Consider the following 11,925-nt stretch of genomic DNA (forward strand, 5'->3'; position numbering starts at 1 on the left):
ATTAAATTGAATAAGAGTGGTGAAAGCAGACATCTCTGTCTTGTTTCTGTTCTTAAGGAAAATGTTTTTGGTTTTTGACCATTGAGTATAAAGTTAGCTATAGGTTTGTCATATATGGCCTTTGTTATGTTATGATCCCTCTGTTCCCGTTTTGCTAGAGTTTTTATCAAAAATGGATGATGGAGTTTACCTATTGCTTTTTCTGCATCTATTGATATGATCGTGTGATTTTTATTCTTCATATTGTTTAAGTGATTGATCACATGTATTGATTTGCAGATATTGTACCAGCCTTGCATCCCAGAATAAATTACACTTGGTCATGGTATATGATCTTTATAATATATTGCTGGATCCAATTTGCTAATATTTTGCTGAGGATTTTAATGTCTATGTGCATCAGGGATATTGTCTTGTAATTTTTTTTCTTTGAAATGTCTTTTTCTGGTTTTGGAATTAGGAAAATGCTTGCCTCATAAAAACAGCTTGGAAGTTTCTTCCTCTTGGATTTTTTTGGAACAGTTTGGGGATGATAGGTATTAGCTCTTCTTTGAATGTTTGGTAAAACTTGCCTCTGAAGCCATCTGGTCCATGACTTTTGTTTGCTGGGAGTTTTTTTATTACTGCTTCAATTTCATCAATTTCATAGGCCTATTCATGTTTTCTGATTCTTCCTGACTCAGTTTTGGAACACTATTTTTCTAGGAATTTCTCTATTTTGTCCAGGTTGTCTAGCTTGTTGGCATATGGTTGTTCATAGTATTTCCGTACAATTCTTTGAATTTCTATGATGTCAGTTGTTACTTCACCTATTTCATTTCTGACTTTATTTATTTAGGTCCTCTCTTTGTCTCTTGATGAGTCTGGCTAAAAGTTAATCAATTTTGTTTATCTTCTCAAAGAACCAACCCTTGGTTTCATTGATCTTTTGTATTGTTTTTTCGTCTCTGTGTCATTTATTTCCACTCTGACCTTTATTATTTCTTTCCTTCTACTTCCTCTGGGCTTTTCTTGTTCTCTTTCCAATTCTTTTAGTTGTAGGGTTAGAGTGTTTTTTCAAGTTTTTTCTTCTTTCTTGAGGTAGGCCTGTAATGCTATGAACTTTCCTCTCAAGACTGCTTTCATTGTGTCCCATAGATTCTGGGTTGTTATATGTTCATTTTCATTTGTTTCCAGTAAGTTTTTTTATTTCTTCTTTGATGTCATTAGTAATTCATTCATTGTTCAATAACATGCTGTTTAGCCTCCATGTGCTTGAATGTTTTTTATGGGTTTTTTTTTTTTAAGTCGATTTCTAGTTTCATGCCATTGTGATCTGAGAAGATATTTGATATGATTTTAATCTTCTTGAATTTGTTAAGGTTTACTTTATGTCCCAATATATTGTCTATCTTTGAGAATGACCCTTTTGCACTTGAGAAGAATGTATATTCTGCCATTTGTGGATGAAATGTTCTGTAAATATCAATTAGCTTCAACTATATAGTGTGTCATTTAAGGCCACTGTTTCATTGTTGATTTTTTGTCTGGAAGATCTATCCAGTGATGTCAGTGGGTGTTAAAGTACCCTACTATGACTGCATTGCTGTCTTATCTCTCCCTTAAAATCCATCAGGAGATTTTTTATATGTTTAGGTGTTCCTGTATTTGGTGTATATATGTTAACAGGAATTATATTTTCTTGTTGGATTGATCCTTTTAGTATTATGTAGTGAACTTCTTTGTCTCTTTTTATAGCCTTTGTTTTGAAGTCTATTTTGTCTGATATGAGTATTACTACCACAGCTTTTCTTTCTTTCTTTTTTTCATTTCCATTTGCATGGAATATTGCTTTTCATTCCTTCACTTTCTGTCTGTGTGAATCTTTTGTTCTATGATGGGCTCTTGCAGACAGCATATATACAGGTCATATTTTCTTATCCATTCACTTACCCTACATCTTTTGATTGGAGCATTTAGTCCATTTGCATTTAAAGTTATTATTAATAGCCACTTATTTGTTGCCATTTTTTTCTTTATACATTTGTTCCTCTCAGTTTGTTCTTAAAGCAGTCAGTCCCTTTAGTATTTCTGGCAATGCTGGTTTGGTAATAATGTACTCCTTTAGCCATTTTTTGTCTAGGAAGCTCTTTATTTTGCCTTCAAATTGAAGTGATAGCCTTGCTGGATAGAGTAGTCTTGGATTCAATGTCATGCTTTTCATTATTGTGTATACTTCATACCACTCCTTTCTGGCCTGAAGTGTTTCTACTGAAAAATCAGCTGACAGTCTAATGGGAGCTCCCTTGTAGGTAACTTTCTGTCTCTCTCTTGCTGCTTTTAAGAATTTTCTTTGTCTTTAATGTTTACCATTTTAATTATGATGTGTCTAGGTGTGGGTCTTTGGAGGTTCATCTTGATTGGGACTCTCTGTGTTTTCTGTACAGTGATACCTCGGTTCTCGAACGCCTCGGATTTCGACCAAATCGGTATTCGACCAGGAGATTCGAGAAACTTTTGTCTTGGAATCCGAACAAATATTTGGAACTCGAACTTCCGAGATGAGCCGAGTTGAGCCAAATGGCGTTCATTTGGCCCAGCGCGCCTTGCTTGCGTCATCAGTGTGAGTGCAGAGAGAGAGTCACGCTTTGTGGAGAGAGTCACGCTTTGTGGAGAGAGTCACGCTTTGTGGAGAGAGTCACGCTTTACACTGAATTTAACCCTTAGACATACTGTACACTTTTATTTCTTGTTGAGACTTATGTTTTTCTACATATTATATACAAATTAGGCCAGTAAATAGGCATTTTCTGGGGCTTGGAAAGAATTAATCCAGTTTCCATTATTTCCTATTGGGTTTCATTGCTTCAGTTCTCGAACAATTTGGTTCTTGACCGTCCTCCTGGAACGAATTATGTTCGAGAACCGAGGTATCACTGTACTTGTGTGACTTTTTCCTTCACCAGGTTAGGAAAGTTTTCTGTCATTATTTCTTCAAACAGGTTCTCGATTCCTTGCTCAGATTCTTCTCCTTCTGGTGCCCCTATGATGTGCATGTTGTTATGTTTCATATTGTCCCAAAGCTCCCTTAAACTATCCTCCTGCTTTTTAATTCTTTTTTCTAATTGCTGCTCTGATTGGGTGTTTTTTTTCTATTTTGTCTTCTAATTTGCTGATTCTGTCCTCTGCTCCTTCAATCTTGATTTCTTCCAGGGTATTCTTTATTTCAGCTACATTATTCTTCATTTCTGATTGGTTCTTATTTATGATGTCTATATCATTTTTTATGCTTGTGTAGTTTCCACTAAGTTCCCTGTAGTTCTCATTAAGTTGCTTGTAGTTCTCACTAAATTGTTTGAGAATCCTCTGAACTGCGGGCTGATGCTCTAAGCGCTGAGCCAAACTGGTCAGGACCATTTGAGAATCCTTATAGCCATTGCTTTAAACGCTATATCTATTAAACTGCCTGCCTCCATTTCATTTATATCCTTTCCCAGCATTCCTTCTTTTCCTTCATTTGTGGGTTTTTTCTTTGTCTCCTTATTTTAGCTGTCTCTTTGTGTTTGTTTCCATTTATTAGCTAAAACTGCTATGCCTCCCAGTCTTCATGAGGTGGCCTTGTGTAGAAAGTGTTTTGTGGAACCTAGTAATGGAGCCTCTTTGAAAACTTGAGCTGGATGCTCTAGGAATGTCCCTTGTGTGTGTTATTTAGACTCTTCTGTTGTACTTGGGTCTTGATTGTCAATGCCCCATTTTAGGATGGGGTCTCCCATAAGGCTTGCTGACTGTAAGACTCAACCCCAACCACACTGTGCCAGCTATTATACAGATGTGTGGATCCCTTATTTGTAGAGCTTGTTGAACTTTTCTTGGATGTTATTGATTCTGGACCCTTGGTGTGTTGGTCTCAGGCCTCCTGGGAGGTTCTCTGGTGCAGGCCAATGTGAGTCACTGTCCGAGCAGCTGGAGACACTGAGTCGTGGTGCTGGGTCCAGGCATCTGGGGGTTTTGGGTTGTGGTGGCAGGTTAGGGCAGCCAGGGTGTTGGCTTGTTGCAGCAGGTCCAGGAGTGCCACCAAATATTATTGCATGCAGAGAGCACTCCTTTTGTAATCCTTTCTGTCCATATATTCTCATGAATATGTATACCAAAGTGTTTGCTGTCTTGAGCTATGTGAAGGTATGGTATGACTTTAGTGTGAATCCTTTATCATCTTATTAGGGCATGGCATAACTGATTGTATGTAGAACAGGTAGTTTTCATTTCTTAACTAGTTGCTCTGCTCTTTCTCTTTTGCTTTGATACAGTATCTGCAGTTACTCTTTGTCCTGCAATGACCAGCCTCCCTCCACTTCCAGACACCTTTGGGAAAGGAAGCAGAAAGGCTCTCCAAGGATGTGTGGTACTCAGTTTTCATCACCCGGTCAAATAAGACCTGTGAACAGCATGACTTAAAAAACCTTCCCCTCAGGATATTCCCACCTGGACACTGGAGAACAATAGTGAGTACTTCTTTGGCTGTTTCAGGAGGTTCTTCAGGTAAATTAGGAACCTCCTGAGAGGTCTGTTCGACAGGTGATGAAACTTTGGTTAAAGGCTTAGGTGAGTTCCATCTCTTTGCTGCTTCTCTGTCAAAGGTGTCAAACATGGCTGAATGTCATCTTCAAGCACCAGACCTTCATCACCCTCGAGTTTATGACCATTGCCTGACTTCCAGGTTTCACCTGTTATCTGATAAAAGAGCTTTTCTAGTTTTTACTATTTCATTTCCTGGTAAGGTTTCAGAACATCATCTGTGCATCTGCTGGCCTTTTCACCCTGTGCCTCTTGTTTTATTTCTCACAAGCTTTTGCTCTTTTTCATTCTTCTCTTCTTATTATTTCAGGTAAACTTGGGAAGATTTAAATGAGTTAAGCCATAAAGTAGTCACAGAAATAATTAAAGTAAGAAGAGCAAGCCACACAGCAAAATCCAACCCCACAGCAAAATTACCTTTAATTCCTAGATCTGGGACCCTGTGCTGGAGCTCCAGAGAGTGGGCAGCCGGGAAGGGGAACATGCCGTTGTCCCTATAGGATGCCGTGGCAGCAGAAGTGCAGGTGGAAGGAACCCAATTTTTAAATGAGCACAAAATCTTGAATAGATGTTTCTCCAAAGAAGATATACAAATGGCCAATAAGCGCGCGCGCGCGCACACACACACACTATGTGCTCTACATCATTAGTCATCAGGGAAATACAAATAAAACCATATTGAGATATCACTTCACACCCACTAGACTGACTGGAAATTAAAACAAAACAAAAACAACAGAAAACAACAAGTCTTGGCCAGAGTGTGGAGATTCGGGATCCTCATACATTGCTGGAGAAATGTAAAATGGTGCTATTGCTGCGGAGAACAGTTTGGAGATCTCTCAGTGAGTTAAACAGAATTACCATGTGAGCAATTCCACTCCTAAGTGGATACCCTAAAGAATAAAAAACAAGTGTTCAAACAGAAACCTGGACATGAATATTTATAGCAGCATTGTTTGCAATAACTACGAGGTAGAAACAACCCAAATATCCACTGAAGAACAGATAAATGAAATGTAATATATTTGTACAATGGAACTTTTTCAGCCGTAAGAAGGAATGAGTGCTGGCAACATGGATGAGCCGTGAAACCACGACATTGAGGAAAATAAACCAGTCACAAAAGACCACATATTTTACTATTTTATTTATTATGATATGTCAAGAATGAGCAATTATAGAGATAGAGAGTAGACTCGTGGTTGCTTGGGGCTGGGGGAGACAGGTTGCTATAGCTGAAGGGAATGGCATTTATTTTTGAAGTGATGAAATGTTCTAAAATTGACTGTGGTGATGGTTGTACATTTCTGTGACTAAACTAAATCTATTGACTTGTACACTTTAAAGGGTGAATTTTGTGGTATGTGAATTATGTCTCAATAAAGCTACTTTAAAAAAATAAAACAAGAATAGCCAAGAAAGCTCTGGAAATAAAAAGCATTGAGGTTGAACTAGTTCTAACAGATTTTTAACTATATTATGAAGGTACAATAAGATATGTGAAAGTAGTGCAGGAATATACAGACAAATAAGAACCAGAAAGAAAGTCAGAAATAGATCCAATACATATGGGAGTTTGGCATGTGATAAAAGTCACATTTCAAATTGGTGGGGGAAATGTGGATTACTCAATAAATAACATTTGGAACATCAGCCTTTTGGGAGAAAACTAAAGCTGCCCCCCCCCCAACCTTTTACATTAAAATTAATTTCAGATAGAATAAAGGTTTAAATGCAAAATAAAACCATCCAATAGTAGAAAAACTCTTAGATAGATTTTTCTTATAATCTTGAACTGGAGAAAATCTTTCAAAACATGAAATAAAATAAAGAAACCGTGGAGAAAAGATTGACAAATTGGACTGTGTGAAAACTAAAATCTCTGTATGAGTGGATAGATATATATATATAGCCAAAAGACAAACTGGGAAACATTCACAGTCTCTATGAAAGACAAAACAGCCTGGCTGGTGTGGCTCAGTGGTTGAGCATAGACCCATGCACCAAGAGGTCTCTGTTTGATTCCTGCTCAGGGCACATGCCCGGGTTGCGGGCTCAATCCCCAGCAGGGGGTGTGCAGGAGGCAGCTGACTGATGTTTCTTTATCATCAATGTTTCTATCTCTCCCTCTCCCTTCCTCTCTCTCTAAAATCAATAAAAACATATTTATTTAAAAAATAAAAGATCATTTTCTCTCCTGGCCAGTGTTGCTAAGTGGTTAGAGCATTGGCCCATGGACCAAAAGGTTGTGGGTTTGATTCCCAGTCAAGAGCACATACCTGGGTTGCCGGTTCATTCCCTGGCTTAGGTTGGAGTTGTGTGGGAGGCAACCAATTGATGTGTCTCTCTCACATCGATGTTTCTCTCTCTCAGCCTCCTTCCCTCCCTTCCACTTTCTCTAAAAATCAATAGAAAAGAATCCTCAAGTGAGGATTAACCAAAAAATATCATTTCCTTAGAATACAAGTTCTCTTAAAAATCAAAAGAATAATGACAAAACAACAAAAAAGAGAAAAAACATGCATTCAAAAAAATGGGATAAAATCTGAACTAGAAATGATGAACAAGCATAAAAAGATGCTCAATTTTACAAATTTACAAATACAAATTAAAACAAGAGCCCTGGTGGGTTTGACAGCAGTTAGAGCATTGGCCCGAGAACCAAAGGTCTCTGGTTCAATTTCCAGTCAAGGGCATGTACCAGGCTTGATTCCCGGCCCTGGTCAGGGTCATGCAGGAGGCAACCAATCGATGTCTCCTTCACATCAACGTTTTTCTCTCTCTCCCTCCGTCCCTCCCTTCCACTCTATCTAAAAATCAATGGGAAAATATCCTCAGGTGAGGATTAAAAGAAAAAATTAAAACAAGAGACCTTTGGCTTCATCCTGCAGCTGCTGAGCGGGGATTGGAGCACGAGGAAAGTGAGTCACAGCCCAGCTGTGGGCCTGCCTCCTGGCCTCCCTCCTCCTCATTCTCCGCGCAGCTTCCCGAGTCCCTGGGAAGCCTTCCAGGAAACATGCTCTCAGCGGTCCCTGCCTCTCAGCTTCGTTGTCACCTCCTGGACCACTGGCCCTGCTGTTTCTCAGTTCTAGAAGCCAGAAGTCTGAAGTCTGAGTGTGCCATCTCCTTTCCAGGACCCTAACCACCAAAGGAACATTTAGGTTTTGCAGGACCCCAAAGCATATACAATTTTGGAGGCCCTCTTTGAAGGAAAGATGCCAATTTACAAATAGATAATTAGATACAAGGCCTAGGATGGGGCTTTGAAGATCAAGCTTCACTGGCTTCAGGAGAGAGAGAAACAGCGATGAGAGCAAACATCAACTGGCCGCCTCCTGCATGCCCTGCACTGGGGATCGGGCCAACAACCTGGACACAGGCAGGACACTGTGACCAGCTGCCTTTTTCAGCCCAGAGCAATGGAGACAAATGATTCCTCTCGTGTGGACTCTGAGCTCCGATACACCCTCTTCCCAATTGCTTACAGTATCATCTTTGTGGTGGGGTCATCGCTAATAGCTACGTGCTGTGGGTCTTTGCCCGCCTGTACCCTTCCAAGAAACTCAGCGAGATAAAGATCTTCATGGTGAGCCTCACCATGGCCCACCTGCTCTTCTTGGTCACCCTGCCCCTGTGGATCACCTACTACTACCACCAGGGCAACTGGATCCTTCCTGCATTCCTGTGCAATCTGGCTGGCTGCTGCTTCTTCACCAACACCTGCTCAGCGGCTTCCCTGGCTGTCGTCACTTACAACCGCTACCAGGCGGTGACAAAGCCCATCAAGGCCGCTCAGGCCACCACCCGCAAGCGTGGCATCTCTTTGTCCCTGATCATCTGGGTGTCCACTGTGGCCGCTGCGACCTACTTCTTTGTCCTGGACTCCACCAACACAGTGCCCGACACGACCGGATCAGGCAACATCGCCCGCTGCTTTGAACACTATGAGAAAGGCGGCATGCCGGTCCTCCTCATTCACTCTTTCTCGTGTTTGGCTTCTTCGTTGTCCTCCTCCTCATCCTCTTCTGCAACCTGGTCACCCCGCACGCTGCTCCCGCCACCGGCGCCGCTGCAGCGCAATGCGGAAGCCAAGCGCGGGCGCTGTGGGTGGTCTGCACGGTCCTGGCTGCGTCATCATATGCTTTGTGCCTCACCATATGGTGCAGCTGCCCTGGACCCTGGCCGAGCTGGGCTTCCAGGACAGCCGCTTCCACCAGGCTATTAACGATGCACATCAGGTCACCCTCTGCTTCCTTAGCACCCACTGTATCTAGGCCCCATGATCTACTGTGTCCTCACCAAGAAGCTCCGCAAGCGCCTTACCGAGAAGTTCCACAGCATGTGCCGCAGCCGGAAATGCCCCCTGGCCACCCGGAGACGGGCACCGAAGTGGGCTTGCCGATCAACCACCTCCCTGCTAATTCCCTCAAAAATTAGTCCCTGATTGAGGAGGCCGGGCCCAGAGGCTTCTCCTTCATGGACATTATGACTGACTTGGGGGAAGAGAGGTATTTGCTGTGGTCTGGGCACCTGCTCTCTGAGGGCTGGGGGCCATTAGATATAGAGGCTCCCTCCTCAAGGCGGGGATGATGGAAGAGCCAGACTGCTGGATGAATGAACCCCTTGAGCCACCTTTGGGCACCTGCCACAGTAACCTTAACTGGTGGCCTCATCCTGAGTGCCTGATGGCTCTGGGAGCCAGGGACAGACCTTAGGGGCAGGTGAGCCTCCCAGTTCACCCTGCTAGGGCAGCATCCCAAGTGAGTGTGACCTAAACTTTTGAGCAACCACCCCCTTTATCACTGTAAAGGCAGAGAAGGGGGTTTTGGCAAAGGGACACTCCCCTGGCAACATGGCAGGATCTTTGGGGCAGACTTTTGAGCTAGGATAGTGCCACCCTGTCTCCAGCCACAGGCACTAGATCTTAGTGACACTTGTTAGGGTGGCTCAGTGGAAACTTCTCCCGACTCCCCCAACAGCCTGTCCTGAATGGGGACCAGAGAAGGTAAAACGTGCATAGACCACGCTGGGATGGGGAGCTCCTTTCCTGAGGCAGGGTGTCTCTGCACAGGCCTCGCTTCGGGCTCGGGTCAGCTCCTGGGGTGTGGGAGAGACACAATCACCACATCCATCTGTCTGTCTCAGTAATGGACCTCCTGTTGGCCAGCCACCTACTGCGGGTGGGCCAAGGCTCTTCAAGGCTGAACTCTGGCCATCCGGGCCACCACAGTGGCAGCGGGAGCTTAGGCTGGGAAATGCCTGTGTATTTCCCAGGCCCCCAAAGTGGAAGGAGCCTGTCAGCTCTCCGCCTTGCCTGCTTTCTAGGGAACCCCTCCTAATTTAGCTTCCAGGAGGGGGAGGAACAGCTATGGTTTCAAGGGCCAGCAGGCACTTTGAATTCTGGGTGCAAAGAGGAGTGTCAGCTTCATAAAGATCTCTAGATGCCTGTTTGTGATTTTCAGCAAATATATTCAAATGAGCCTCCTCTTGCACCCTGAGCTGAGTACCCACTCAGACCCAGGGCTTAGAGGAGGCTTCTCTGGTTTCCAAGCCTTGTGGGCCTTCTAGGAAATCTTCACTGAGATGTGCACCCAGATAGTGTCCCCATAAAGTTAGGATCCTTGTTTTCTGTCTACTGGGCAAACACTGGATTGATTAATGTTGATAACTGCCTCCCAGTGGGCCAGAAACTCGCTTGGGTCCACAATGGTGGCTGTGGGCTGGACTTACCTGATGGTGTCCAGGTAGACAGTGCAGCTTACTGGAGCTTTGGTGTCGAAAAGACCCAGGTTCACATCTTGGCTTTGTCACTTCCTGCTGCGGGACTGCGGGCTGAATTTCCCACCTCACAGGGTTGTTATGAGCAGCGAGTTAAGTTGCAGAGGCAGAGACCTCTTGGTCAGGGTGCCTACTCATTCCAGATTCTCTCTTTTTCTTTTATTTTTCTGAGACTGTGTGCCCCTCAATCCTCCTATAGGAGTTGAATGGATGAGAGGTGAGCATCTGGCTCCAGTTGGGCCAGTCAGGTTGTCTCTCTCGGAACAAGTAGTAAGATTCAGGGATGCTATTTCAGGCTCACCTGAAGATATATAAACTCTGGACCTATGAGTGTGTGTGCATCTATGTGTGTGTCTGTTGGTGTATATGTGCTGGGGTTTGGAGGGTGGCAGAGGGCGACCACCTACATGAGCGTACTAGAGAAAAGGGCTCTGCTCAGAGAGAAGCCGGAGATGTGCACAGCCAAGCAGAGACCAGAGGCAGACCCCGGGGCCTGGAGCGAGGAGGGGGCAGTGCTCCCAGGGGCCTGCCGCCCTCCTCCAGGCCAAGCCCTTCTTGAGGCACAACTGCGCTTCTCCTTTGTGGCCTGTGATTAGGGTACCTTCCTTGCTAGGATACCTTCTCTTACCTTGCTTAAGCTGATTTGAGTTACGTATTGCAACCAAAATAGCTCAGAACAAGATAAATGCTTATATGCTAAAGCACAGTGTTTCTCGAATTTCAGTGATTTGTGTACCCCCCTCAAAGTTTTTGCAGCTGTATGTTTACTTAATAAATTTTTTCCCAATAAATAAATAAATAAATAAAAATTAAAAAATAAATAAAACAAGAGAACTTTGATGGGGTCAAGATGGCAAGAACACAGGTCTTCAACAGCAAGTAGGCAAGAGTTATATCTCGCAGGGTTTGGCAGTCTTTTAGGCTGTAAGTTTTATTTTATTTATTTTATTTTAAGACACAGTTGTAGTGTTTTAAGCTGGAGAATGGGATAAGGCAATTTGTTTGACAGCATCACAAGAATCACTCTTGCTGCCCGAGTGGATCTCACTGGGGAGAGTGGCAGCTGGGAACTGCACAGTAATTCAAGTGACAGGCGACGGTGGGTCAGGGCGCTAGCAGCGAAGGTTGTGAGAAGGGGTCACATTCCAGTCCCGTTTTGAAAGGAGGGTCCACAAAGTTTGCCGATGTATCGGATGGAGGAAGTGAGAGAAAGAGAGGCATCAAGCATAACTCCAAGGTTTTCATACTAAACTGGAAGGTGCCATTAGCCAAGATGGTGGAAAGAGAGCAAGGAGCACCTTTCAAAGGCAGAAAAATGTCAAGTCCTAGAGCTGCTCATTTTACATCCTAATAAAGATATTACATAGTTAATTGGATCTGGGAGTTCTGATTTCAAGAGAGAAGTTGGGGCAGTGTTATATATTTGCTATGTTGTGTTTTATTTCCACTCATCTCAAAGTATTTTCTTTTTTTTTTTTTTTTTTTTTTATTTTTTATCCTCACCCGAGGATATTTTTTCCATTTTTGGTACAGATAGAATGGGAGGGAGAGAGAGGAAGGGAGAGAGAGTGAGAAACATCGACGTGAAGG

At 43.2% G+C, this 11,925-nt stretch overlaps 2 pseudogenes; one reads left to right on the forward strand and one right to left on the reverse strand.

Annotated features, from left to right (window-relative positions):
• Positions 1 to 4,295: 4,295 nt before the first annotated feature.
• LOC118642176 lies at positions 4,296 to 5,038 on the reverse strand (annotated as a pseudogene).
• A 2,827-nt stretch (positions 5,039 to 7,865) lies between these two features.
• LOC118642764 lies at positions 7,866 to 8,994 on the forward strand (annotated as a pseudogene).
• Positions 8,995 to 11,925: the final 2,931 nt, after the last annotated feature.

Source organism: Molossus molossus, unplaced genomic scaffold, assembly GCF_014108415.1.
Source record: "Molossus molossus isolate mMolMol1 unplaced genomic scaffold, mMolMol1.p scaffold_m16_p_3, whole genome shotgun sequence".
In the NCBI taxonomy this organism is placed as follows: domain Eukaryota; kingdom Metazoa; phylum Chordata; class Mammalia; order Chiroptera; family Molossidae; genus Molossus; species Molossus molossus.